Source organism: Leopardus geoffroyi, chromosome D1, assembly GCF_018350155.1.
Source record: "Leopardus geoffroyi isolate Oge1 chromosome D1, O.geoffroyi_Oge1_pat1.0, whole genome shotgun sequence".
NCBI lineage: Eukaryota > Metazoa > Chordata > Mammalia > Carnivora > Felidae > Leopardus > Leopardus geoffroyi.
The window spans coordinates 2,041,527-2,068,631 of NC_059329.1; the positions used below are offsets into that span (position 1 = coordinate 2,041,527).

A 27,105-nucleotide genomic window follows, 5' to 3' on the forward strand; every position below is an offset into this window, starting at 1 on the left:
AAACTTGCCCAGCCAACCACAAAATGGCTCTGGGATACTCAGCGCCCAGCAGGACGAGAGGACCCGCATTTTCCTCTCCACGAACATGCCCTTTCTTTCAACGGTATTTCTTTGAAATCTCTCTTGGCCATTTTCACATCAGCCCTGAAGTGACCTTCCAGAAGTGTGTCCGTACATGTTCATCGGCATCATCTCAAGAGGCAACGCTGGAGTCTACTTAGCGGCTCAGGCGGTTGTGCCGAATGTAACACTACCATACGGGCACAGCTTTGTGTTCACTGTATGGCTGCCGTGGGGCCTTTGTTGACTCACAAGTCCTCTTAGTATCATCCGCAGACACTCAGCGTCTCCTGCAGCCCCGAGACCACAGGCGAGAGGCTGCCACATAGCCGGGCGACTGTGTTTGACGTGTCATACTACGGCGCATCCACGGTCACCGCGAGGACGTCGTGTCTACCTGGTGCCACTCCTGTGATGGAGATGGCGAGGCGCGCAGGTTGTGCCTTATGAGGCTTTAGGGAAATGGAACCAGTGAAAGGGAAATCGTGTGGGGCCCAATATATTCTACGAGACGCGACACCTGTCCTGTCTCTGTTCTCATTCTTCCTGCTTCAGCCTTCCACGGGAGAAACCACCCCTGGATTGCGCTGCAAACTGCAGACGGGAAGAATATTGAAGCATAAGACAGCAGAAGGCAGCACATTTTCCAGTGCTGGGCCGAGCCATCCTGAAGCCTGAGGCGAAGGGAGAGCCCCTCGCGCTGATGCAGCCTTCATTTACGCTCGCGACACTTCATTTCCTATGGACGTTTGGGCATTTCGACGTTTAAAAACATCACACTGGGGCATCTGGGTGGCTCAGTCGATTGAGTGTCTGACTTCAGCTCAGGTCGTAATCTCGCAGTTCGAGGGTTCGAGCCCCGCATCAGGCTCTGTGCTGACAGTTCGGAGCCTGGAGCCTGCTTCGGGTTCTGTGTCTCCCTCTCTCTCTGCCTCCTGCCATTTGTTCTCACTCAAAATAATAAATAAACTTCATTAAAAAAAATTGGGGCACCTGGGTGGCTCAGTCGGTTAAGCGTCCAACTTCAGCTCAGGTCATGATCTTGCAGTTTATGGGTTCGATCCCTGTGTTGGGCTCTGTGCTGACAGCTCGGAGCCCGGAGCCTGCTTCAGGTTCTGTGTCTCCCTCTCTCTCTGCCCCTCCCCTGCTCACACTCTGTCTCTCAAAAATAAACATGCTAAAAAATCAGATGAAAATACTCCTTATTTTGAGTTCTAGTTTTTTAATGCCCTGCCCCCTAAATTTTGTGCCCAAGACCAGTACCTGGCCTTCGTCTTGGCCGTGCCATTAGAGAGGAGATCATCTATGTAACTTGTGAGAAGATTTATAAAGGCTGAGTTAGTGTCACTGCATATTGAACAGAAAGAAAAAAACGATGGCTTTTCATGAACTGGAAACCAAAGCCAATAGGGTGCAGATGCTTTGCTGATTCCTGAAGCTGCAGAGAGTGGCAGAAAATACTTTGAACTCTTTCTCAAAAGGACCTTCTGTGTCAGACCTTAAAATCACCTTACAAAAGGAAAGCCTTTGTTGGAATCGACTGAATGAGATTTTAGTTTATTTGGCTTTTCCTCGTCTTTGCGAGTCTTCCTATAGCAGTTTGCAGCTTTGGTCAGAACTGAACTTGTAAGGCATGTAATTTAACGGCCATTATGAGAGGCGGGTGTCCCCCCCCCGGATGACCACCGAGAGGGTTGCCGGGCGCGGGCTATGACACCGACATCTTCGGGGAGGCCGAAATGCGTCACCTCGTTTTCCGTGGTCATCTCCAGATGTTGCTTGTCACAAGCTGAGTCGGGAGCTGGGTGTGGGGGACAAAGGACCGCCTTCCGACCCGCAGTTCCCGTGACCCGGGTCGGGTCAGCCTGCGTGTTCACCGCTTTCATCCTCTCTTGTGTCCGGTGGCAGGAACAATGTGTGACTGACCGGCTTCCCTGATCGGGCTGCTTCCAAAACAATTCACAAGAAGCTGCTTTGTAAGATATGCAGGGTCACGCTTATCCCCATGGGCTGACCATGAATTTTCCGAAGCGCACAAAGATAACATTCATTGAGACGTGTGCACCTGTTGTACACTGTAACTAGGGAGCACACACAGCTGCAACAGCGTCCTGTAAATACGTGTGGCATCACTCACCACGTCCTCCCCACACGTAGGACAGATGCAGGGATGCCCATCGAGTAGGGTCAGTCTACCCCCGGCATCCGTTTGGTGACCCGGCGCCCCATCCCCCTGGGCTGCGTTCCTGCGTGGCTCCACTCTTGATCCACACGCCTCACCCGTCGCCCCCAGCCCTGCTTCCCATTTCTTCTCACCCTCGCAGCTGGAAGAATGATATTCTAATGTGGGTCACACCCCAGGACCCTTCTCAAAACCCTCCGGTGGTCTACTATATCACTCTGCATAAAAGCCACATTTCTTGCGATGGCCCCGTGAGACCCTCCAGGATCATGTCTTGTTGTTTCTCTACATCCCTTTTCCATCTTCTCTCACTTGTTTCCGGCCACACGGGGCTCCTCACCATTCCCGTCCCTGCCCTTCCTTGGGCCAAATTACTTAAGTCCTCAGCACCTCCATTTCCTTGCTTCAGAAGATGTTAGGATTCAATCAGTCCAACAGTAGATTGAATGCTCAATATTGTATCATTACCATCATACTTTTTATTACCTTCATCTGATTTTCCCGAAGTCTCTAATGATTGGACTCCTGAACTGACAATAATCTCTGACAGCGTCCTGTTAATTCGTGGCTTCTTCCTAGGAAGCATCTGTACAACCCCTCGCTGCAGAGACCTACAACTCACAGACTTCAAATACTGCTGGGTTCCGGAGCCCTTGCTGGCATGTCTTCTGCACTTGGACTTTGTGCTGAATCTTCTTCCTTACTCATCGTTTGGTGGGAGTGGTTTTGTGCTTGTCTACTCTGCTGATCTTGCCTGTTCATTCCGCTGTAATGTCATTTTCTATATTCCAGCCTGTCCCCACACTGGCCCCTGCCCTCCACTCTGTTGTCAATTCGTCCTGCAATTTTCACTGTGCCCTCTTTCCCCTCCCACGTGAGAGCAAGGGCACATTTCTTCCACCTCTCTGGAAATCTTGTGTTTTGTTGGGGAAAGACTGGCTTTCTGGCGGTTCTAAAAATAGAGAAATCCCTTGAGCACTTTTGCTGTCGTAGCCTGGGTGGGAGATTGGAGCTGAGGGAGGGGCCCGCTGTGGTGTAGGGGCTCACTAGCTGGGGAACGTAGTGTGAGGGCTGGGAGGACAAGCTAGGAATATGGATACTGCTCATCTCTTCAAAACAAAGGCCAGAGATAGCTTCACTCAGTTTGTCTTTTGTGAAAGAAAGAGTGTAAGCTTCATGTTGGAAGACTCAAAGCCAAATGAGATTCTTCAAAGGCACGGTTACATGGAAAGCAGCACCCTCGCTGGCTGCTACCTGTAAGAGATGAAATGGGTTGGGTCGAAATCCTTCAGGCAAGATGCCAGCATTGGCCTGTACCATTCAAATTCTAAGGACAGACCAAGCAATGTAGAGGACACAGCATCGCTTGGGAGTGGGTCTTACAAATTCAAGGAAAGCGAGGCGGACACAGCAGGATTTCGGGAAGCAATCTTTCCCAGTTCTGTCCACTGGGCCAGGCTTCAGTCTTCTTGTTCTAGCAGTGGACACAGTGATGGCCTCGAGGGTTGCTACAGGAATGAAATGAGCATCTTTACCACAATGTTCAGCACGTGGATGAGTGCCCCTACTTACTTTTATGATGCACAACAAATTACCATAAATCTAGTGGTTTAAGATAACCAGGCTCTTTGTGGCTGATTTCTCCACGCCTTTATCCCTAGAGACTTGACTAGGGAAGGATCCTTTCCAAGCTACCTCAAGTTCTCCACAGAATTCAGTTCCTTGCCGGTTTCTGCTGGGGACTGCTCTCACCCGCTAGGGGCCATGTTCAAGTTGCTGTCACGGGTCCCCTTCACAGTCAGAGTCCACGACAGACACCTCCCCCAACCACCATCCACATTGAATCTCACTCATCCTTTCAATATCTGTGACTTCAGAAAGGGCTCGCCTGATTAGGCCAGGACCACCAGAATCCTCCCCACTGTGGTTAGCTCAAAGTCAGCCAACATGCACCCTAGTCACGGGAGTGACTGCCACCCACAGGCCTACCTTCACTCAGGGGAAAGGGATTGATTCTATGAGGTGCATACGGGGCCAGGAATCTCGGCAGCCTTCTTAGGATTCTGCCCAGGAAACCACTGCTAATTGTATGTTATGAGGCATAAATAAAGGAGACTGCCTAGGTGGAAAGAATGACATTCTTATGTGGTGAGGCAGTCCGGGCAAGCAGGACACCGACACAGGAGATCCCCGTGGGTTAGAGAACCTGGTACAACTAATGGATGAGGGCTTCTCAACTTAGAGATCTAAGGGGCAGCCCAAAGGTGGCCCGATGACCATACATGAAGTCACGTGTGGCCACAAATCCATGGAGGGCAAGAGAGGAGAGAGCATCTAAACCAGAGCGCACAGTGAGGAGGTCGTCCAGAGGGAGGGCTAGAGTTGGTCCCCAGAGGGGAGACTAAAGGGTTCTGTGGTTCCTTCCAGCCCTGGGACTCCATCCCTGAGGGGGCCATGGGCCCCCTGGCTCGGTTCTCCACCCAGGGGCCCTGACAGCACCAAGTGGTGTCTGGAGGCAAATAGGTAGAGTGAGGATTCCTCCATTAGGACCAGTTACGTCAACACCAAAAAGCCCGTGTGCTTCCAGCACAGAGTTTGGCAGCAGTAACAGAAAGAAGGGCTACAACAGAACAACAACAAAAAATCACTCTGGACCTCTCTGCCCCCCACCCCCCAAACCCCACGTGGTGGGACGAGGACCAGAACGGCCCAGAACTCGGATGCTTGGCTGTCTCACGTCACTGTTGCTCTGAGCCTTTCCAGGCATGCACAGAGCTCGCCGCTCAGGAGATTAGCTTTCCAAACTGAAAATGCCTGATCCACTTGAAATCTATTTGTGGAACTTACTTTCGTCACTGAACCGTGAAAAATAAATTCAACAAATAGAGTCCTAAAACCCTCGCCCCATCATGAAATCGCTCAAACTTTTCCAACTGTCCAAGACTCAGAGGGAGGCAGGAGATGCACCATTTGTTACCTTAGTCTATGCCTATATAATTTTTTCCTTTCTCTTTTCTAATATCTGGGATTTTTTACTTGAGAAGGAGATATTGTTGCTGGGATTACTGTCAGTTTTCATGACTACTGTGGTTTTCTCACCAGAAATCTTGAACATTTGTTTAACTTGAAAGCAAAGAGAAATTGTGATAGCTTTTTCTGCCATCATTTAAACAACAAAGTAATAGTAATCTGTCAACTAGTAGAATAAGAAGTCACTGTATACGAGTAAAACAACTGGTATTCTTCATTCTAATGAGGCATATGATTTTTCTCCTACCATTGAACATTCAAACATCGGGTCTTGAACTTCAACAAGAATTTATGACTGTTGATCTACTTACGGAGCTAAAAGAATATTCTACCAAATAGTGCCCCTGCTGTTAACTCATTAAAGAGTTAAAAGGGACAGAAAATTAACACGAACATGATAGTTACTAAGAACTTGTGGACACCAAAGACAGATCCTGAATAAATGAACCCAAAGAAAGTTCTGAGTATGCCTCAGACTAATGATTGACTGGGAATTCTCTGGGAATCCACTATCTCTGGGATAGTGGGTCCAAAAGAAAAAAATAGCATCAGCAAAATATCTAGAGTCTGTGGAATCTTTCTTACCAAGACCCTATCACTTAATGGAAGGATGGCAGAGAGAAGGAGCATTTAATGAGAGCTGTTGATGTACAGACACGTTGTGAGGCACTGTTCTGACACCACGTCCTTAATTTCTCATATCAACCCTGTGAAGGAGGTGGTACTTGGGTTTTACAGATAATCTCCCAGAGCCTCCTAGTTCTTAAGTGACTTGTTGCTCAATTACTATTGTTGCCTAAGAATGTGTCCCAAAATGTAGGAGTTTAAAACAACATTCTTTCTCTCTTTCTCAAGATACATTTGTCAGAAATTTGGAAGAAGCCCGGCTCGGCAGTTCTCATTGCCTCTTGGGGGTAGAAGTCAGCTGTCAGTGGGGTTTCAGTCCTTGAAAGGCTAGGCTGGACTGGGACTCCAGGCTGGCTCACTCACAGGACCGCCCATCAGCTGGGAGTTGTTGACCAGACACCCGCACGTAGCCTCTCCAGCCAGAGTGGTGGCCTCAGGACAAGTGGACTTCTTACATGGTTTCTGGCTTCCCCCATAATGAGCGCTCCACAGGACCGAGTCCGAGCTATGTAACCCTTTGTGACCAGCTTCAGGAATCACATAGCATCACTCTGCTGTACTCGACTGGATGGAACACCGAGAAGCCCGCCAAGACTCCAAAGAAAAGCACATAAACCCCCTTTTTGGTAAAAACAATGTCAGACTCTGCTGGGGCTGTATTTTAAAATTATCATACTTGCTCAGAAACAGCCAGAAAGAGCTCACTCAAATGTATTATAAACAACAAAACCTCTGATTGCAATTCAAGGTAGATAGAGGAAAGGAATATTTTTATTCGCAAATGACGAAACTTAATGCTACTGAGGCCAAGACTAAAAGAGTGACAGGTTTGTGAGGCAGATCATAGGAAAGAAAGGATGAATGTGGCTTTCCTTAAGGTGGTGACCAGTGGGAGTTTCATCCTGAAACCACATCTGCCTCTCTCTGCATGTTGGCCACTTTTCACGCACTGTGACCCTTACCCTCACAAAACTCTCAGCACCAGCCAATGCCACCCAGAAGGTTCTCCTGCTCCTGGTTCACATTCGACACGTTGAAGGGAATGCTTCAGACACCCCCTTCGTGTTGCATCTGCCCACCTGTTCAAGACATACGACAGGTCCTATTCGAGCCACACGGTTGGAAGTCATTACTAGAGGATTGGAAGGGAGATGGAATGGGGAAGGGGAATAGTGGGAAAATGTGCACCTTAGAGGAATCAAGAGTCTACAGTGATTACTGAGCTAGTGACTTCTCTTGCTGGGACTGCTTTGTGAAAGTCCCATAAACCTCGCACAGAAGGTAATCAGTCTTTAGCTCTCGACAACAAACCTTTGTAGTCCAAAGAATCCACAGAAGACTGAATGAAAGGCTATTTGATTTCGCTGATAAAGTAACGAGCCAGAAGTCGGAGCTGACACACACAGGCTTTCATCCGTACTCCAATGATCGAGCATTTTCACTTGATGATCTCGTCTATTCACACAACAGCTAAGTGTTATAGGGCAGGTTTTATCTTCCCTTTGCAGGTGAGAAACCTGAGACCCAGGAATTTTAAGGGACTTGATTCCAGTCATGAAGGGAATAAATAGTAGAGCTAGGGCTTAAATTCACATTCCCCCAGGCCTAGTCCACTTTCCACTTTGCCACGGATTCTCCTGATGTACAACTTCAGGTTCCTTCGTGGCATGATGGATAGGTAAGGTCGTCTCTACTGGAGGACCCAGCAACTCAGCTACTGAATCTCGGAGTACCTGCCAATTGGAGTATTGTGGCTTCTACAGCCTAAATTAAACGGGTCATTTTCATTGATGTAATTCACCAAAGTAAACTTCTCTTGGCAAGATCATCCTTTTCGAACATGTCACTCCTGTCCCCAGACACTGCCCATGGGCTTCCATTCATGGCATGCAGGATGTAGTCCAGCCTCCTGAGCAACCTTCACAAAGCCCTCATCACTTGGTCACAACTCACTGTCAACCCACTCTCTCTCCTTCTCACCTGATGCTCTTAAATAGGTCAAGGATGCAATCTGAGGGTAAACTCAACTCTTTCTCTGCACACTCTGTCAACCTCGTCACCTCTCCCATGTAAGAAAAAGGCCTCTGTATGTGTCAATAACTGAATGGCCTTCCAGGAACAATAGCAGACCCTGTGCCTTGGGAGCGGTCTTCTAGCAGGAAAAACAAGGATTTTACTATCACAACCGAGCAATGCTTACTGGGCTCTCTCGTGGATTGCCTTATGTTCTCAACTATGTTTTGTTCACATTTGACCAAGATGGAAAAATATGACTCTGCCTACAGTGGACACCTGGAATGCCTACAAGGACCAGCACAGGATCTAGGAGAGAAGACGTGGAGAACATATCTTAGAACACTTTTACTGGCTCTCACAGAGAATATAAATAAATAACCTTCTCTTTCTCCATTCCTTTGCCTTTTCTTTTCTCACTAAGAGGATGGCCAAGTCTAGAGTACCAAGATCAGGGTATAAGCTTGAGGCAAGGGCCCTAGGTGAGGTCATTCAGTCCACCTCCACTTATAGACTCTGCTAAAGGAGCAAAAGGAGTCACATCGATGTTGAGAAATACAGAAACTCCCTGGGTTTGGGAAACACAGAGGGCGGTAAGAACCACGAGGGAGCTAGAAATAAAACAAGCTCCATCTTTTTTGAATGCCCTCTGTGCACAATTGCCTTTTTGGAAATTCTGGAAGTAGTTGGACCTACGGGAAGAAAATGCAGCAGAGAAGGATGTAGCGATTTGCCTCATGGGGGGCTTACAATTGCAGACCTCGTGCTCCAGCGGGAAAGCCCAGAACACACCGCAAAACTGATTGAAGCCACGTTTAGGGTTGTGTAGATCATAAAAGTTTGTTGACTACACGAGTCAGCAAATACTAAGTAAATAAGGTGCATTAACTTCAACACCAGAATTGGTCAGTTGGGTTCCATGACACGTTGAGGAACTGACCTCAGACCGGCCTCAGGAATTATCTGTAGCTCCCAAAGTCAGACGCCGTTGACGCAGGGCCATTTCATAAGTCCTCGGATCCTTGGCTAAAAGTGAATCCAACAGCCTCTCAAAACTTTCTACACTCAAAATGAAAAACGAGGTCAAAACAGTGAAAAGAACATACAGCCACTTTTGCTTCCATTGGTCACGTATTGTTTTCTTTTTGAAAGACCTCTTAAGAATCAAGGGCTTGGAATGTGACTGGTGGCGACTTTGATATCAGTGTAACCATCACTGAGGATTTCTTGAACTCAGGGATGTACATTTTAATTCTTGAGCCATGAATCCATAAGCATCTTGGTTTGGCCAATACATAAGCCGGAACTGATCATCCACCTAACTATGAAGCATGAGGTTTGCCTTTGACGCCCCAGATCTTGTCTGCTCCTGCTTTCCTTCTTACATCCTGCTCCAGGAAGACCCATCCTTCACTGGGAAGACACTGTTTCAAGTAGACACATGTCCAGAAATGATGAGGACCCCAGTGGTGACGATGAGGACAGTGCCTTCTATTTATTCGGTGCTCACCATCCGCACGTTATTTACTCAGTGCTGATTCAGGTCAAGCTTTGTGCCATATTTCATGTAATCCTATCCGTCCTATGAGACAGATACTCTGTTTTCCCATTTTACAGATGATAAAACTGACACTCCCAGGTGGAAATAATTTGTAAGAAGCCCCACAGCGCGTGAGTGGGAGAGTGGAGACTCAGTCTCCCATTTGTGTGACTTCTGAGTCCATCTCCTTTATTATTTCAATAAACGCCTCCATGGTTGCTAAATCCATCTCGTGTCTGTCTTCCAGATACTTCCATGTTACAAGAGGATGTGCAGTAGCAAGCAGTGCCTAATGGAAAGTTAAGAATTGCACGTGGTGTGGTTCCTAGCATGGGTAACAGCCTAGTACCTAAGGTATTTTCAAGTCGCTGAGAAAGGGCTTCCCAGAATCCCCCAAATCACACCATATAGAGAGATTTCCTGTGCTTTCTATGATCCAAATGAGCACAATAAGACCCTTAGGACAGCACTGAGCTCCAGGCTCTCAGTTCCTCAACTGTAAAATGAGGAAGGGAGACCAGATAGCTTCCAGGGACCATTCCAGCCCCGACACCCCATCTGTGAAGGATTGGTTACGTATCGAGGGAGTACGGTGAGCTTAACCCGGGGCCACTTGGTAATCCTAAAACCTCGTTACCTCTCCCTTCAGAGATCCAATTTCTTGGCCTTATATAAGTTTCCTCTGAGGTGAAAGATACCCCGTAACACACAGCAAAGGCAGTTTTTAAGTGAATGTTGTTACAAATCACAGCCCTGAAACAAATTCATCTCTCAGCCTACGTTCCCAGGAATTGGTAGGAAAGATGTAAAACCGTTTCCAGCCCCTTTCATCTTTCAAGCTCTTACTAAAACATGGAATTAATCTTCAACATGTCACCAAGGTAGGCACAACCCTAGTGCTGTCCTCTCCTCTTGCGCTCCCTTCAATTTTCCTTGTCCGCCATGTTGTTAGAGTGGCATCAGAGGAGACTTGCAAGGTCATTTGCTTGAAAATCACATCTGATGCCTGATTGTCACAAACATTTTTGCCAGGTGCTCATCCAGTGTGGGGGATGATTTTGGAGGATCTTCCAAGCTCAAGGACCAAGAATTGCCCATCTGTCTATACGTTTTATCCACTGAAGTCGTGAGGTGAAGACACCCAAATGATGGCTCAGGTTGGACACTGGCAGGAATCTGGGCCAATCAGACGACCCTCCTCCAGAGCAAAAATGGGAATGAAGCTACTATAGCATCAGCCTGGACTGTTTCCTTGGATGGAGCTGATCACATCGGAAGTGAGGGTACGTTTATCTACCAATCTGCAGAAGTAGAAACACAAGGCAGATGTACAGCAGGGAACAGAGCTGTGATATGGAGAAGACAGTACTTCCTGGATCTCCACCATTTTTCATTTACTGGTTCCATTCCTTGACTGCAACTTCGCATTATGTCAAATTCACATCTTCACTAACACCTGCAGCCTGTGCGTGAACAACTATAGCAGCAGACGACTCCCTGGACGCTTCTCCATGGCTTCTTCCAACTCCCCATTCTTTCTTTCTGGAATTCTTGGGGTCCACAGAAAGCCTCAGGATTCAGAAAAGTTGTGCCTTCCTCCAAATGGGGGTGGGGGTGGAAAAAAGAGGTAAGCGTGGGGGGGAAAGAACTGAGTATTTTTGTCTATTTTTCCTGCCTTCTTCTGAATTTGCTTGCTGATAGCAAATGGATATCTGCCTCCTTTCCAGGATGACTGTCACAGAGTTACATCCATTCTCTGCGGTGCTATAATAGAAAACCTAACAACAGAAGTCCACTGCCTAACTGACTTGCAGCTAGCCATCTAAGGAGAAAGAACAGAAATTTTGAAACAGCAGTAAGGCTAATATTTTCTCACCTTCCTGAATTCATGCCTCGACCTTTCTACCTAATTTCATTGATCATTTTGAGGTTGTGCTGTGTCACAGAATCATGGACTGTCAGACTAAATCAAAAGCAGACCATTATTTAAAGTGTACACAACTGTAAATAACCCCTTGCTGGGTCCCCTGACTGATGCACCTTGGGGACGGCTCTCAACAAAGCCTGCACAATGGGTTTTCCATTGGGAGCAATGACTCGGGAAATGAGTTGGGAAATTTAGCCCTTAACCCATGGCTAGCTGTCAAAACGTCCTTTTGCTTGACTCAAAAATCCCAAGACAGTCTCTTATTGGCCCAGAGAAGTCATGTGACCATCCCTGAAGCAGTCACTGTTGCTCTGGAGTGGTCAGGCCCCTAACTAGAGCTGGCCTTAGAGGGGTTCCCCAGAGGAAAGTCCAGGTGTCCTTAGCCAGAGGAAGGAAATGGAAACTGAGTAGAGTTAAGCAGTAGGTTGAGGGGTGTGGGGGTGGAGGGGGAGGGGCTTGTTCACACAGGGCCTCATGGGCCAAAAGGCCTCTTACCTTCATTCCCACCCATCTCTGAGGGGGGCTGAGGAGGCCGGGTCCCAGTGGCATCACTATAGGAACAGACTGGGTGGCATTCCAGTCAAGGATGCTAAGAATGGTAGGGGATGGGTGGAGGACAGAACAGAGGCCTCTGGAACCAAATTGAAATGGAACCTCTTTTGTGCTTGTGCCCTGCCCCTGGAGCACGGAAATGGACATCAGAGCCCCAGTGACCCCAACATCTGCCTCAAATATGTCATCTTGTCACGAGCAACAGAGAGCTGAGCCCACCCAACATGAGTGATAAAGTTCCCCTTAAAAAGACAAAGGATAAGAGATTCCTCTTCAATATGCCCCTCAGTATACTTACCAGCTGACCTTGGCTCTAGGACATTTCATTTACTCACTCAGTGACCAAAAGCATTTTCCTTTAAATGAGCTCCTGTTATGGGTACTATTGGCTTATTATCCAGAGAGCTGTCACCATGATAGTTCTTACATGTGGTCCCTACATCAGTAGGAGCCCTGTCACCCAGACCTGCTAAATCAGCAATTCTAGGCTTGGGGTTGAGCAATCTGTGCTCCCCCAAGCCTTCCAGGTGACTCTGATGCACAGTACGGACGGTGAACCACCGCACGCTTCTGGAGACCACAAACTTCAGACAGGAAGTCTGCGTCACGTAATCCCTGGAAAGGAGATTGGTCCCCCTCGGCAGGACAATGAGGAGCTATGGCAGGGCTTCAGGCAAAAGTTAAAATCAAGAAATCAATCCTGGCTTCATTTAGAAGGTAGGCATTTTGTCCACCATAAATTTTTGGCCTTCGTTCGGAGTTTTGAAAATACCTGTCCTTCTTATGGAGGCTTTTGGCGATCCCCTAAAGTTTGAGGCTACGATGGGCATCTCAAGTGCAGGCTGTGGTCCTGCCCTTTGAGAAGCCATGCACACCAGAGAGTAGCCTGCTCACTGCCGCCCGGGTCCTGAGGGACAGCAGGACCATCATCCAGAAGGGCACGTGCAGGGCTCCCACCGCAGCCCCCAGCTGTGGGTGGAGAGGGTGGAAATTCTGTAGGATCGCAAGGTCACACGATAGTTTTTCCATTCCAGGGATTTAGACAACCCCTTCAGAAGTGGTCCTGGGACTTCTCTCGTCGTGAGCACAGTTGCGGCCAGAGGCGATGACTGATGTATTGGCTTCTGAGGGAACCCATGTTAATCAGGATGAACTAATTCGATTTAACGTTGAGTGTCACGCGGGCCCACAGTTACATTCCATTTTCTTCTCCCGTCATGGTGGATTACTCATGGCCCTGCAACAAGAGGGCAGGAATTCATGCTGTAGGTCTGGAGCTCGTCCCCACCTTTGGTTGTATCTACGCAAGGGCAGAGGTGCCAAGGACAGGGCCTCATGCCACAGCGGTCCACAAACCAACCACCTTCTTTCCCGTCTTCCTTCTTTCCACGACTCTTGCTTCTCAAACCACAGGAGCAAAAAGGAGAGTACAAAATCTGTGTGTACAGAAATTATGATTTCATCAAACGAGGTCAGTACCTGCACAAGCTTTGATTTTGGAATAGATGCCAAGTCCTCTATTCGGCTGAGCCCATCTGCGGGCACGGAGGACACCGAGCCTGCCTGCTGGCTGTGGAACAAATTCTGATCCAAGATGGCAGCCTGCCTGGCAAGACATGACTCAGCACATCCCCATATCCCTTTTGCAACTATGAGGCCCCCAGTCCCTGACCTGCGGGTCTCTCAGGGTGATGCCTCGAGGGTGCGGCTCTCACTGGAATTGCCCTCAGCCATCAGGATCAGCCTCACCCAAAGCTACACCACCTCCAGGAAGGCGTCCCACAAGCAACAATATGCCGAAGCAGGGAGACCCAGCCCCGGCCCCTGTAGGACCCCATTTGGGACACTGTGAAAGTCCTCCCAGCTCCAAAATGCTCGACAGAATCAGCTGAGGCCTCAGCTGCAAACTGGCATCTCCTTCTGCTCACTTCTCTTTCCCTCACTTCCTTAAAGCTGTGTCTCCTGAGAGACTTCCGGCCTCTCCCCACCCAAGCGGCCATCTCTCAGCGATGTCTCGGCATCTGCTCTCATGGAATTCAGCGTGACTATCAGGCAAGGTTCTAGGACGCGAACTGTAACGGGATTTTGGAAATAGATCCGATGCTGGCTGACTGGCAAGGCGGACCCCATTGTGAGTGTCAGGGAGACGACAAAGAGCCCCTGGAGTGCTGTCGCAGTGCATGTGTTCAGACTCTCACTGGCAGTGACCTGGGATGAGAGTTGGGTCACAAAGGATGCAACGGCCTAAGTGACATTTCTGGCGCTTGGGGCTTGATAGCCGTAAGAACCATGGAGCGGGTGGTTAATGCTGAGGACCCGTGGTTTACTCCACAGGGTGATGAGTCACCGAGTCAAGATGGCATGGGAAGGTAAGAAAGGACTCTTTGCAACATTTATGGTATCTCCTGTGGCAAGAGGTTCAGACTCAAGACCAGGTTGAAGACTTAGTCATGAAAGTACTTAAGAGAAACACGTAAGAGAAAACTGAATTCTCTACCGTAGCAGGCTTCCGGTGCCAAAATTAGGGCTCTAATAGCGAAGGAAGTGAGACCCTGAAAGTTGGAACAGGGATAGCTGGGTAGATGCATTTGGGAAAACCTTGACATCCCAGATTCCTCTGAGTGTTCTGGGCCTAAGGAAGAGACCCACTCTTCACGTGAAGATAATATAGAAGCCTCAAGGGAGGCAGGCGCCTTATAAGATAAGGTCCCCTTATGTCCTCCTGGAAACCAGAGTTAAGAACAAGGATGTGAAATGGGCCATGTGCTGGGCCTGTGGCGGGAAGAGAGAAACTATCCACTGAAGGAGTTGTGGAATTTGGCTAATGTGTTCTGGTAGGAACTGGAAAAAACATCTCCGGCTATTTTTAGGCTGGCCATGGGAGAGTTTTGAGATGTGGAGCACCGTAGGACGTAACACCCTAGCAAGGACCCTATGAGATGTGCTAACGCACTCCTAGAGTGGCTCTTGGAAGCTTGGCAAAAGTACCAGCATGCACCGAATGAAGTAGAAATGGCTGACAATAGAATAGTGAACACAAGATTCAGGGAAGGGCACGTGTTAGGGTGGATTTACTATGGAGAGCTGGAAAAGTCACTAGCAGGACAGACTCCTCACGGGGGTCAGGAGACACTCCCTTCAGGTAGGCAAGATGCAACTGTGTGAGTCAGAGGACGGGGAGCCCACATTCCAGCAGGACGGTGTGAGGACTAAGCTGTGTAGTGTCTGTCGGGAGGTGGGGCATGCTGAGGTGGTTACTGGGCCCAGGGCAATGGATGTGAGCTTTCAAGGACCTGCTTGCCCTGGGTGAGCAGCGAGACTGGAGCCCCACCCTACTTTTGCCACATGCACGGCTGGAGGCCACGTGGCGGGAGCAAGAAAGACACAACAAGGAGGCTCCCAGAGCCAAGAAAAAGAGCATCTCCGTCCTGCTGTATCCCATCACCCCCTCCTCACACGCTTGCCACAGAGGCGAAACGCTTGGAGTCCAGCCCAATGACCACAGGGCGGGCAATACGGGACACACCTGGAGATGAAGAACAACAGATTGGTGTCGCAGCCCGCTCTTCGGTGACTCAGATTCCACATGCACACACGCTATACACATTTCACGCAACGTTTCAACAACGCTGTATTTCCGCCCTAGGAAGACACGGTCATCTTTACAGGTTATCTGTACGAGTTGCCTTTACAAGCCACGTCTGGCTGTATTAATGACTCCCAAATTCCATCACATTCCCACTGCATATTCTGTGAGCTAATGAGCACAGTTTACAATTAACCCAGAACAACTTGTATATAAAATCAAAACTGGGCAAAGGAACAAGAAGAAAACAATCTATGCAAGTGAACACATACAACGAGGAAAGAAAAATATGCAAAGCTATTCTAGCTCTTATTCCTGTAATTGACTATAAGACTCTAGTGGGTACTTAATTATTGCATTTTTCAATATGATTTCTGTATTTCCCCCTATTCAGCCAGGATCTCAGCTGATTTGGGTTATTTACCAGGTAGAATGACTCAAACAATTCTCAAAGGGTCTAGGTCATCAATCGATGTGTCTCTTTTTGGTTGCCATACTTTTCATTAACTTTTCCTACTGGATATGGAGGTAGTAAGAGGCACTCCAGAGAGTCCAGTGGATTGTAGATAAAATCTCCCTTGTTCAGCAGTGACTCAGTTTCCTCTTGGCGTTCAAGATCAACTACTCCAACAAACATGGTAACTCTCCCACCTGTCTGCTCAAGGGGCATCAGGAGCCCAAAACGGTTAGGTAGAAGACTCATCTTCCAATTTAGGGGGAGCACCATTGTGTCATCTGATGGAAGTATATGTCCCCTTTAGGGACTAAGACATCCAAACACACACAGCCCAAAGCTTCTCAGACGATAAGCAGAGATTAAGCATCATCGTGAGAAGAACCATCCTCATTCGTTGATTCTGGGAATTCATACTCAGAGAAGAACTGGTTGAGCCCTGATGCAGGATTGTGAAGGCATAGTGTTTGCCCCGCCAAGTGAAAGCAGAGATCATTTTGTGTTCCTTCCAAATTGGTGCGGAAATAAAGGCTTGGCGGGGTCCCTAGCCTCGTACCAAGTGTCAGAGTTCCCGTGGATTTGTTCCAGTGACGATGATACACCGGAAACAGAAGCACCTGCAGTCACTATCTGAGTTAAGTTTGCAGCAGCCCCCGTCATCCTCCAAGATCTATCCAACATGATCGCAGGGTGAGTCAGATGGGAACATGACAGATACCATCACCCCTTACGTTTTCAAATCTTTGGCGGCAATATCAATCACTGCAGTTTTTCCAGAGAGGAGGTATTGCTTCTAGTTCACAATCCTGATCAGGAGAGGACATTCCATGGACTTTCACTTGGACATTCCGGCCATATCATGACAGCAGCCCATGGTCAGAGAGTTACTTTGGGGGCAAATGAAGCCCCCTGTGAGTCGGATTTGAACTAAGTCTCTATTATTTCACTGCTGTCAGCCCCGCTTTGACTGTTGAGTCATCGTGGCATCAGCTCAGAACTACGACCTAACAATCCCATAAGAATCATCGCATTATGCCCCAGTGAGCTCTCATAAAGGACTATGAGACTCTTGTTACACTGGGTGTTTGCAACAATGGCACAGGGTCCTTCCTCAGGTTACTTGGCTTCTCCTTCAGTCGAAGAGCTCTGGGTCTGTGAACCGACTGAGGTCTGGAAACTCACTGAGAGGCCACGATTCTTCACTGTGGTGATTCAAGTCAGGGTTGTGGCTCCAGATCTAGAGATTATTAACTCAGTCAAGGAAGTTACTGGTGGGTTACAAATCTATGTAATTCCTACAGACACTATGATCAATCAGCCTCCTGGGGGATATCCTTGTGGTTAAAGCATTTTGGTGACTGGGACCCTTTATGCCACCCTTTACGATAACTATTTCTGCTTTATCTTCGTAGCTGAGGGCTGCGCCTGGTCTAACACCCTTAGAATTCCCTCCTGCCTGTCTTTTCCAGGCTTTCTGTCCATGTGTAAGATTCTTGCAATTCTCTGAGTATGCAAGCTACCTTCTCCTGAGTTATAGTGTGTTCTGGTCCCTTAGAACATGGTGAGATTTGGGGGCGTCTGGGTGGCTCAGTCGGTTGAGTGTCTGACTTCTGGCTGAGGTCATGATCTCACGGTTTGGGGGTTTGAGCCCCGTGTCAGGCTGTGGAGCCTAGAGCCTGCTTCCCATTCTGTGTCTCCTTCTCTCTGCCCCTCCCCCACTCACACTCTGTCTCTCTCTCAAAAATAAACAAACATTAAAAAAAAAAAGAGAGAACATGGTGAGATTTGATCCTGGGCCTAGCAGCAGTAGAGCATCTTGGTGTGTTGAGGGACAGGAGAATCTACTCCCCAAGGCTTGCCCCAGGTGAGTGGTCACAAGGCTTCCAAGCAAAGGCAGGATATCCTCCTCAGGCAGTAGAGGGAAAGCTAATTCTTCTGGCTCAGGGAGGCTCCGAATGACACAGCAATTCACTTGGCAGCTTTATTTGGGTCCAACCAATTGTTCCCATTCAAAGTTTCATGATTCTATTCTTTTCTAGCCAATGTCCTAAAATGCACACGAGACACTTGATGAGACTGTGAACTTAAGAATCACTGTAATTCAGCAACTCACACAATTAAATGTTCCATTTTTATTTCCAGCAATCTTAGCCCTGCTGCCATAAGAAAACGGAGATCTTTCCGAGGCCATCGTGGAAGCTCTCGGACAGCCACTGAAGCTGAAAGCTAAAGGAAGTGACTGTGTCATTTTCTTTTCAGAAATGCTCAAGTGGGGGCGCCTGGGTGGCGCAGTCGGTTGAGCGTCCGACTTCAGCCAGGTCACGATCTCGCGGTCCGTGAGTTCGAGCCCCGCGTCAGGCTCTGGGCTGATGGCTCAGAGCCTGGAGCCTGTTTCCGATTCTGTGTCTCCCTCTCTCTCTGCCCCTCCCCCGTTCATGCTGTGTCTCTCTCTGTCCCAAAAATAAATAAACGTTGAAAAAAAAAATTAAAAAAAAAAAAAAAAAAAAGAAATGCTCAAGTGCCCTGAAAGAAATCACTCCCAGATCGCGGGGCTCATAGTTGTCATTTGAGCCATAAAGTCAAGTGCAGCAACCACTTGGTGTCCAAAGCACTTACTTCAACTGGCACCTCCTCAGAATCAAACACAGGTTACAGTTTGCTTAATTCTAATGCCGCCGTCTGCCACGGGTTACCGGTATCCCTGTCCCCACTATCAGGTGGCTTAGCAGGGCACTGTGGCCCACGGGCAGGACCAAACCGATCTCCGGATCCCATCTTTGAAGGGCTGCAGCCTCTCCCAATCCCATATCAGTCAGGTTCCCGTTTGGAGACAGAAACACACAGGGGAAGTTCAATATCAAACCTTATTAACAGGGGAGAGACTCTAAAGAATTCCCAGAGGCCAAGAGACGATACCTAAAGAAGGAACACACTTAGAGAGGAGGACCCAGCGTAAAGCTGGTGTTTAGACCTTGTTGGAGGCACGTTAGTCCTCCGAATGGAAAAGAAGTTCCCTGGGCTGCTCCAGGACCGGGAAAGTGGGAGACAACCCTCCAAAGTGTGGCTGCATGATGCTGGTGACGTGTACCCGGGGGGAGTCAAGGGTGGGAGGGCCACACAGAGTGGTCCACAGAGAGGTGACTGCCCGGCCAGGGTCAGGGCTGGGGCTACAAGCCCACAGGGGGCTGGGGCTCCAGAACACTGGCCGGAGAAGAGTGCCAATGGAGTTTCCTCACACATACGGCTGCCACCAGGAGCCACGACCACTCCAGTGTCAGAAAGAGAAGCCCTGCCTCCTGAAACGCCTACCCATGCTCTCTGCAGAAGGGACGTGTTCCATCGTCGCAGAAGCAGGTGATGGGGGCAGAATTTCGGGCCGGGGATCCTGGCACAGATCCTGGTCTTCGAGCCCCGTCTCCTGCTTGAACCTGACCGTTCCCACCCTCCCTGCGTTCCTTGCTCCCCTTCTCCTTTCCTCTGCAGCCTGAGTCTGGCCACACATACCACCTACAACCGCTGCTGAGGTTTTCCGAGAGGGGAAGTTCCAGGGGGAGATGGAGGGAGAGAGTCCAACACATTCACTTACGTTCTTTAATACATCATCTCTTTGGGTGATGCTGAGACCCGGTCCCGGGTAAGCATGTGGTTGTGGTCTCAGTTCTCTTCCCCTTCCTCCCATATCACACATCACACAGTTGTCAGGTCGTGTCTCCAATCCCTTCTGATCTGCAGCAGAGATGGCTGCAAGTTACCTGGTTCCCAGATGGCCTGTGGGAACGTTAGCAACTTAACACGCGGGATTCTCCTAATACTGGCTGCCTGATTATGTCGCTCCCAGAGAGCTGGGCAGGGGCAGGGGTGGGGGGTTGCTGGCTCAGATTCTGCAGGTGAAGTTGCCCCAATGCGAATCCCCAATTAAACGATTAAACATTCCAGGAATGGCTTGTAGGAGGTGATCACTGCCAGGAACTTGCGGGAGACTCCTGTGACAAGTCTTTCCTGTCAAACTGCGTTCACTTACAGCTACAAATAAAAATTTTCCCATTTCTGAGTCAGTAAGCAATATGGTTTTCTAGAGGTGGAAACCAGCGTCTCAGACTCTGCCGCTGAATGCTGTTCTTTCCTTTCTTTTCTTTTTTAAACGTTCATTTATTTTTGAGAGAGGGAGGGAGCCAGAACATGAGCAGGGGAGGGGTAGAGGGAGGGGGAGACACAGAATCTGAAGCAGGCTCCAGGCTCTAAGCTTTCAGCATGGAGCCCGACGCGGGGCTTGAACTCATGAACCGTGAGACCATGACCTGAGCCGAAGTCGGATGCTTAACCGACTGAGCCACCCAGGTGCCCCAACCCTGTGATTTCTATAGGAAGGAACCACACGGCAATTTCAGTACCGCACTTACTGAGGTAGAAGCTTCTGGAAGAGTTGCTGTAGTGGGCATACACACTAATGCGGGGCTCTGGGTTCTGGGGTGCAGCCTTTGCGGCTGGGGCACCGGTGAGGGCTAAATATGGAGAGTTTTCTTCCCCTGCTCCTCCATTCCCAGCGACTTGCACAATTTGTACCCTCAGAGTTCTTGATTCCAACGGGTAAGCCAGGAAGGGAGTGTGTTGGGAGAGTAACGCGGACCCCCAGAACTAGGCGGAGCCCGGAGGCTCAGAGAACACGGTCTGCAGACCCTGCGGCCGACATCAAGGGCAGGCACACACCGGTCCACAGCTGCTAAGGAGATGACCTCCACCAGCCGGGAGACCCCGGGCCACCCACGAGGGACACACAGTCACAGGCCAGCACGTCTGGCCCCGGCCACCGGCTCAGGGGAAGCAGAGAGCAGAGGACTCGGGCTGCCTTTGGAGAGAGGGGCCTTGCCGACACCAAGTGGAGTGAGGGATTACTATGAGGTCCTGGGCGATAATAGGAATGGGGATCAGATGCTAGACAGTCGCAGAGTGACCAAGGTCCCACAGTACCCCCTTTCGGGCACCTGGGAGATACATCAGGCGTGTGTAGACGAGAAATCAGCCAAGATGGAATGGTTTCAAGTCCTTTAGATGCTTCTGTGGCCCATCACACATCCAGCAAACAGGTGGTGGGTGTAGCCAAAGCACCTGTCCTGTGCTGTCCTGTCTCCGCACACACCTGTCCTCCCTTGCTCCTCTCCTGCCCACTCTCAGCCTTTGAGGACCTCATGTATCGGAGGCGGGACTCCTCCCTTACCCCCTCCTGCGGCTACCGTCAGGCTCCCCTGTCCTCAGCACCTGCCCCCCCCAGAGCTCCTCCTGGGAGCTGGTCCCAGTCCTGCTCACCGGGCAGCTGGGCTGAGACTCCATCCCGGGAAGGACGGGAAGGGACGCGGTAGTTACGCCGGGGGTATCTTAACACAGGACCTTGCACCAAATACATTTTACAGATTATTTTTGGATCTCAGTGACCTGTGTTCTCCCTGGCCCCCAACCTCAGAGCTGATGGAAAGCTGGGGTGATGCAGGGCCCTCAGGAAAGGGGTCGTGAAGGACACGAGGCGTGATTCCGCTTCTGGAGGGGCCTCTGGCCAACTGCACGAGCAGGGGGAGGCCCTGGACCCACATGCACCTGGGGCTAACTCGGTCCACCCCCACTGGTTGTGCAGCTGTGTGCAGGTACTCACCTCTTTGTGTTAAGTTCTTCCGATACTGCATGGGAGTAACGATCGTACCCACGTCACGGGGTTCTTGCAAGAATGAGAGGATCTAATGCTTGCAGACCTCTGAGCGCCTGCTCAGCATCACAGACGGTGGCCCCTCCGTATACGTCCATACACACCCGCGTCCTCGAGTTACTAGCTCTGAAACCTTCGATAATCCCTTCTCCTCTCTGAGCTGCCTGCACAATGGCGCATGAACCGCCACCTCCCGGGTTTGTTGTCAGGATTAAAGGAGACGGGCAGCTAACAGCACAGAGGCCCCAGTGCCGTGAGCGAAAGGGCTCAGAGCACCGCGAGGAGGGAGCCCGTGCACACAGCAGTGGGGCGGGGGCGGGGGGTGGTGTTCAAGAGAGGCTTGAGATCCACATTCATGTCGCCATCGCCTCTGATTAAAATGCCACTTGGGAAGTCCAGACCTTTCCTTCTGAAGGGATCCGCGTCACCAGCAAAAGGTTAAATGGCGACTCACCACTGTGACTTTGCAATCAAAGGGAAGATCCCCCCGCCAGCCTGTATTTACGAGGGAGAGAGGGCACAGCGACAATGCTCTGAAATGAAGTTCACCTTGTTCGAGAGACACGCTTCTGGGGAACACTACAAGGCCCCACTGTGCAGCCTGGCTCGGCTGACCTGTCCCCAGGAGAGGGAGCACGGGGCCACTCGGGGACAATGCCAGGGTCCGCAGGGGGAGAGCAGTCTAGCGGACAACGACTGAACAGCTCTGACCCTGCGGGTCCCTGAGCTGGGCTCCGGAGGGACGCAGCTCGACATCCTGAAACATCACACACAGGGACTGTTCGTGCAAGTCTGTGACAAGGGAGGTGAAGGGAGCTCGGCGCGAGTGGCGAGGGGCCAAGAGGCTTCGCCTGAGAGCGGGGGAGGTCCAGAGGGACCGCTGGCGCTTGCAGAGACAGCATCCTTGCCCTTTGAACGGACAGGTGTTTAAGGATGGAGTTCGGAGGAGACACACACTGGGCAAGCTAGAGATTTTCTGTCTCTGTCCTGCGGAACAGGCCAGGGGCCTTCAGCAGCGCCTTCCGCCCTTCACCCCGGGAATAAGGCAGACGCCTCCACTAACTGGAAGCCTCCCGCTCCCGTGAGCTCCTCATCATCCTAACTTCGAGCTAAATGAAAGTGGTGGTGTGTCAGTCAGGTGTCTTAGGGTTATCCACAGAAACGGCCCATAGGGAGGCGGGAGGGAGAAGGAGAGAGAAAGGAAATGGCTCACGAAGGTGGGGCAAGTTTGAGATTCATAGAGTGGGCCAGAAGGCTGGAGATTCAGCTGAGAGCTGTCACTACTGTCTTGTGTCTGAAATCTGCAGGGAGGGCCTGCAGGCGGGACACTCAGGCAGGATTTTTATGTTAAAATGTTGAAGAATTCCTTCTTGGGGGAACCTCTGTTTTGGCTCTCAAACTTTCACCTGATTAGAGGAGGCCCACCCACACTACAGAAGGTAATCTGATTTCCTTCAAGTCAACCAATCATAAATATTAATCACATTTACAAATACCTTCACAGCAACATCTAGCCTAGTGTTTGACCAAACACCTGAGCATCGCAGCGTAGCCAAGTGGACACATAAGATTAATCATCATCGCAGGAAAGAATAGTGACTAATTTTGCATGGGGTGGTTATAAAAACTCACAGAGAGGGTAATATGTCAGATTTGGTCATTAAGAAACAGTGGAAGTTTGTTCTCTAAGAAAGCAAGGAGAGCAAAAAAATTCCTCTCAGAAGGAGCCAGAAAGCCATGGAGGCAAAGAGAGTGTGTTCTAGGAAGAGGTCATTTCTCCCTGTGGCTGAGCAGTGAAGTCCACAAGGCAGGGAAAAGGAGGCTGGACAGGATGTGAGCCACCAAGAAAGATGTATTTACCAAGTAGAATTTGTTTTGCAAACAACAGAAAACCACTGAAAAATGAGCATGAGGGCACCAGGGTAAAATCTAACTTCTAGAATAACACTTCTCAAACTTGAGCGCATTCAAGAATCATCTAATAGTTGATACAAAATGCCAACAATTCTCAGGATATTCACCTCAACTTTGCTAGTCTGTAGGCCCCGTTTGAGGTCCAGCCCTGGAAGAGATTTTGAACAAGCATCTGATGCTTCCTCTGCAAGTAATCAGAGACTTCCCTTTGGGAAGCACTGTTCTAGAAAAACCATGAACAGAGGAAGCAGAGAGAGCTGGCTGTGCTCAGTCCGTGGTTAGTCCTGTGGTTAGTCCTGGACGTGACCTCTGCTCTCACGCCTGAGTCCTTCGGGGGCAGGGGACCAGCAGCATTCTCTGGAGACAGAGAGCATCTGTCTCTGGCACACAGACCATCTCTCTCCTCACTTGGATATTGTTTCATTACATATTAACGCTATAAAGTAGTTTATCTGCTTTGATGGTAAAACCATCCTTGGGTTTTAGAATTGAGCCCCTCAGATAGAAGTCCTCGGAAGGACAAGGACGGGAGACAGACCCAAGGAGCAGACACGGTGCGGAAACAGAATGCCTACCTGCTGTCCGACTCCGTCCGCGGGTTGGTGAAGGGGCAGAACGGAACACCTTTGTTCTCTTCTCACAGACGCCCTTTGCTCCCAGGTTCCTTGGCTCCTGGTAAGAGTACGTTCCTGATGGTCACTTTTCACTAGATGATCCCAGACGACCAGACGTTTCTGGATCCCAGGAGGGAAGAAGACTTAGGCTTTCGTAGCAACTCCCAGCCCACATACGTACCAGTAACTCTGCGCAGTATGTGAGGAACGCCTGTGTCTTCCTGCCTCTTCCCTGTAAAGTCACCTGCCTTTCCTATAAAATGAATCAGGTCTAAGTAAACATCTGAAGACCATCAACATCGGTGTTGCTTCAAAAAAAAAAAAAAAAAAAAGTGCAAGACACAAAGTTAATGACCTCGGTAGGGAAGAGACACACACAGCAGGAAGTATGAACAAATATCGTATCCAAATTGTCACACTGAATGATGATTACAATAAATGCCAAAAGGTAGCTGAATTAGCAAGTAAAAAATGAAAGGAAAGGAAGGAAGTGAAATGAAATGAAATAAAATGAAATAAAATAAAATAAAATAAAATAAAACAAAACAAAATAATAAAACAAAAAAATAAAATAAGAAAATAAAATTAAAAAATAATAAAATAAAATAAAATAAAATAGTAAAATAAAATAAAATAATAAAATAAAACAAAATAAAATGAAATAAGATAAAATAAAATAAAAAATAATAAAATAAAATAAAATAAAATAGTAAAATAAAATAAAATAATAAAATAAAACAAAATAAAATGAAATAAGATAAAATAAAATAAAATAGTAAAATAAAAAAATAAAACAAAATAATAAAATAAAACAAAATAAAATGAAGTAAGATAAAATAAAATAAAATAATAAAATAAAATAAAATAAGAGTAAAATAAAATAATAAAATAAAATAAAATAATAAAATAAATAAAATAGTAAAATAAATAAAATAAAATAGTAAAATGAAATAAAATAAAATAAAATGAAATAAAATGAAATAAAATGAAATGAAATAAATAAAATAAATAAAATAAAATAAAATAAAATAAAACAAAACAAAACAAAATAATAAAATAAAAGTTCGTCCTGCTGCCAGGGTCCCTAAGCCGAGCCCTCCCACGTCTTACTTTTCTCTCTCATTCCTACTACGGAGGCTCGCCTTGCTGATGGGCCCTCCCGTGTCTGCCTCGAGACAGGTGTTCTGCCCTGAACCACGTCCACTTACTCAGGGCACTGACGCAGGGCCTGGCTCTCTGCAGCTTCTTACCGTATAGGCCAGGCTGGGCCCCAAACCCAGGGGTCACCGGAGTCTCCGTGCTGTGATCGGCCTCCCCGTGTGTCCGGAACGTGCCCGGAGCCATACTGGCTTCGAGCTTTGGAAGGTCGTTTTGGCCTGGGTGTGCCATCTGTTCGTCTCCTTCCTCGAGACACTGTCATTTGCATTTCTGGTCACTTCGCCCCACAGCCCCCTTAGTCCTCAGAATAAGCCAGTGGGTTCTACCTGGAAGCCCAGAGAGGACGTGGCAGGACACGAGCCATCAAAATGCTGTGGTGCCTCGCACACAGGAAGGTTTCACATGACATTTAAGTAGACTCGCGGTTCAGATCCACATACGATTTCATGAAATACCTGAGAGAAAATTCAAACCTGCATACTGCCTTTCTGGGAAGACCCAACCCCAGCTACCTGTCCCTTCCTGCCTTGAAATGAGGGCGGCAGGTCAGAGTCAAGCCTGTTCTGCAAACACTCTCTTAAATTCAGGGAAGAATAAAGAAGACTTTCTGGTCACACTTCCTAATCTGGGCTGTGCGTTCCAGCACAGATGTTAATAAAATGGTATTTTCCTTCTGGTTTGGCGATTATTCCTCGTTCAACCAACTCTTTGGGGTTCGGACCCCGGAGAGAGACGGGGTCAGCGGTAGGATGTGGCTACAAAACCCCACTCAAAAGTCACACATGTGAATATTAGCACGTAGGTGATGGGAAGAATGGCCAACCCGTCCTTGATAAGAGAGCCTACCATGGCCCCTCGGCAAGGCTTTGGCGGTGTCCTTAACTCAGTCTTTAGGGGAGAGAAGATGGTCACTTTCGATAGAGTCCTAGAGAGGAAACAGAGCGAGGAGACACAGCACAAATGCTCTGAACTGTTTGGCAGGAAGCGACCACATGAACGCTGAGGTCATTACTTTCCAATGTGCACAAAGGGAACACCTTTGCTCTGTCACCTTGGGCCAGGGAAGCAGCAACCGCTTTATTATCACCTATGACATTCTGCCTGCGGACTCCTTCTCCGGAGAAGTTACCGCATTTTGATAGACCATCAGTTTCAGCTGTTGGGCAACTGGCCTCCACCGACACTGACGTGGAAAACCAATCTCGAGTCCCAGAAGGCAGAGCGACTATTGCCAAAGGTCACAGAACACTGGCAGCGGGTGTCACCCTCTCTCTCTCTTCTGCCCTCAGCTCCTCTCCTGGCCAATGCAGGAGAAGGAATGACGGAATGAGAGAGTCAAATAAAAGGCTGTCATCTTTTAAAAACAAAGAAAGGTTAAACTGACCTTAGAAATATGGAACATTATTCTATTTCAAGTTTCTCCCGCCTCTAGGATTCAGCCTAAAGCCAGATTCAACACAGCTCTCCCTGATTTCCAACCACAGTTAGTGTCACTGGATCTGGCCACTTCTAATCAACTGGCCGTTCATCCCACCCTTCCTTCGCTCAGTCTAGCCGACTGCCAACCCCTGTCACTTTTTCCTTTCCACAACATCTCTCCCATCTACCCCCTACTTTTCCTTTCCTTCTAGTGAAATAATAATCCAGAATTACACCTACATTATTGAAACAACTTGCCTAGAGAATTCCTACTTTAAGACTCACCCCTCCAATCCATTCATTTAACTCACCACAGCAGTCGTGTTGACGCTGG

The 27,105-nt window shown here is 48.7% G+C and overlaps 1 long non-coding RNA gene across 1 annotated transcript; it reads right to left on the reverse strand.

The window, feature by feature from the left end:
* Positions 1-6,650: 6,650 nt before the first annotated feature.
* On the reverse strand, positions 6,651-24,676 carry LOC123600578. The gene is made up of 2 exons (XR_006713658.1): positions 24,156-24,676; positions 6,651-13,168 (listed from the first exon to the last, which is right to left on the reverse strand). It is a non-coding gene; the product is annotated as an uncharacterized LOC123600578 (long non-coding RNA).
* Positions 24,677-27,105: the final 2,429 nt, after the last annotated feature.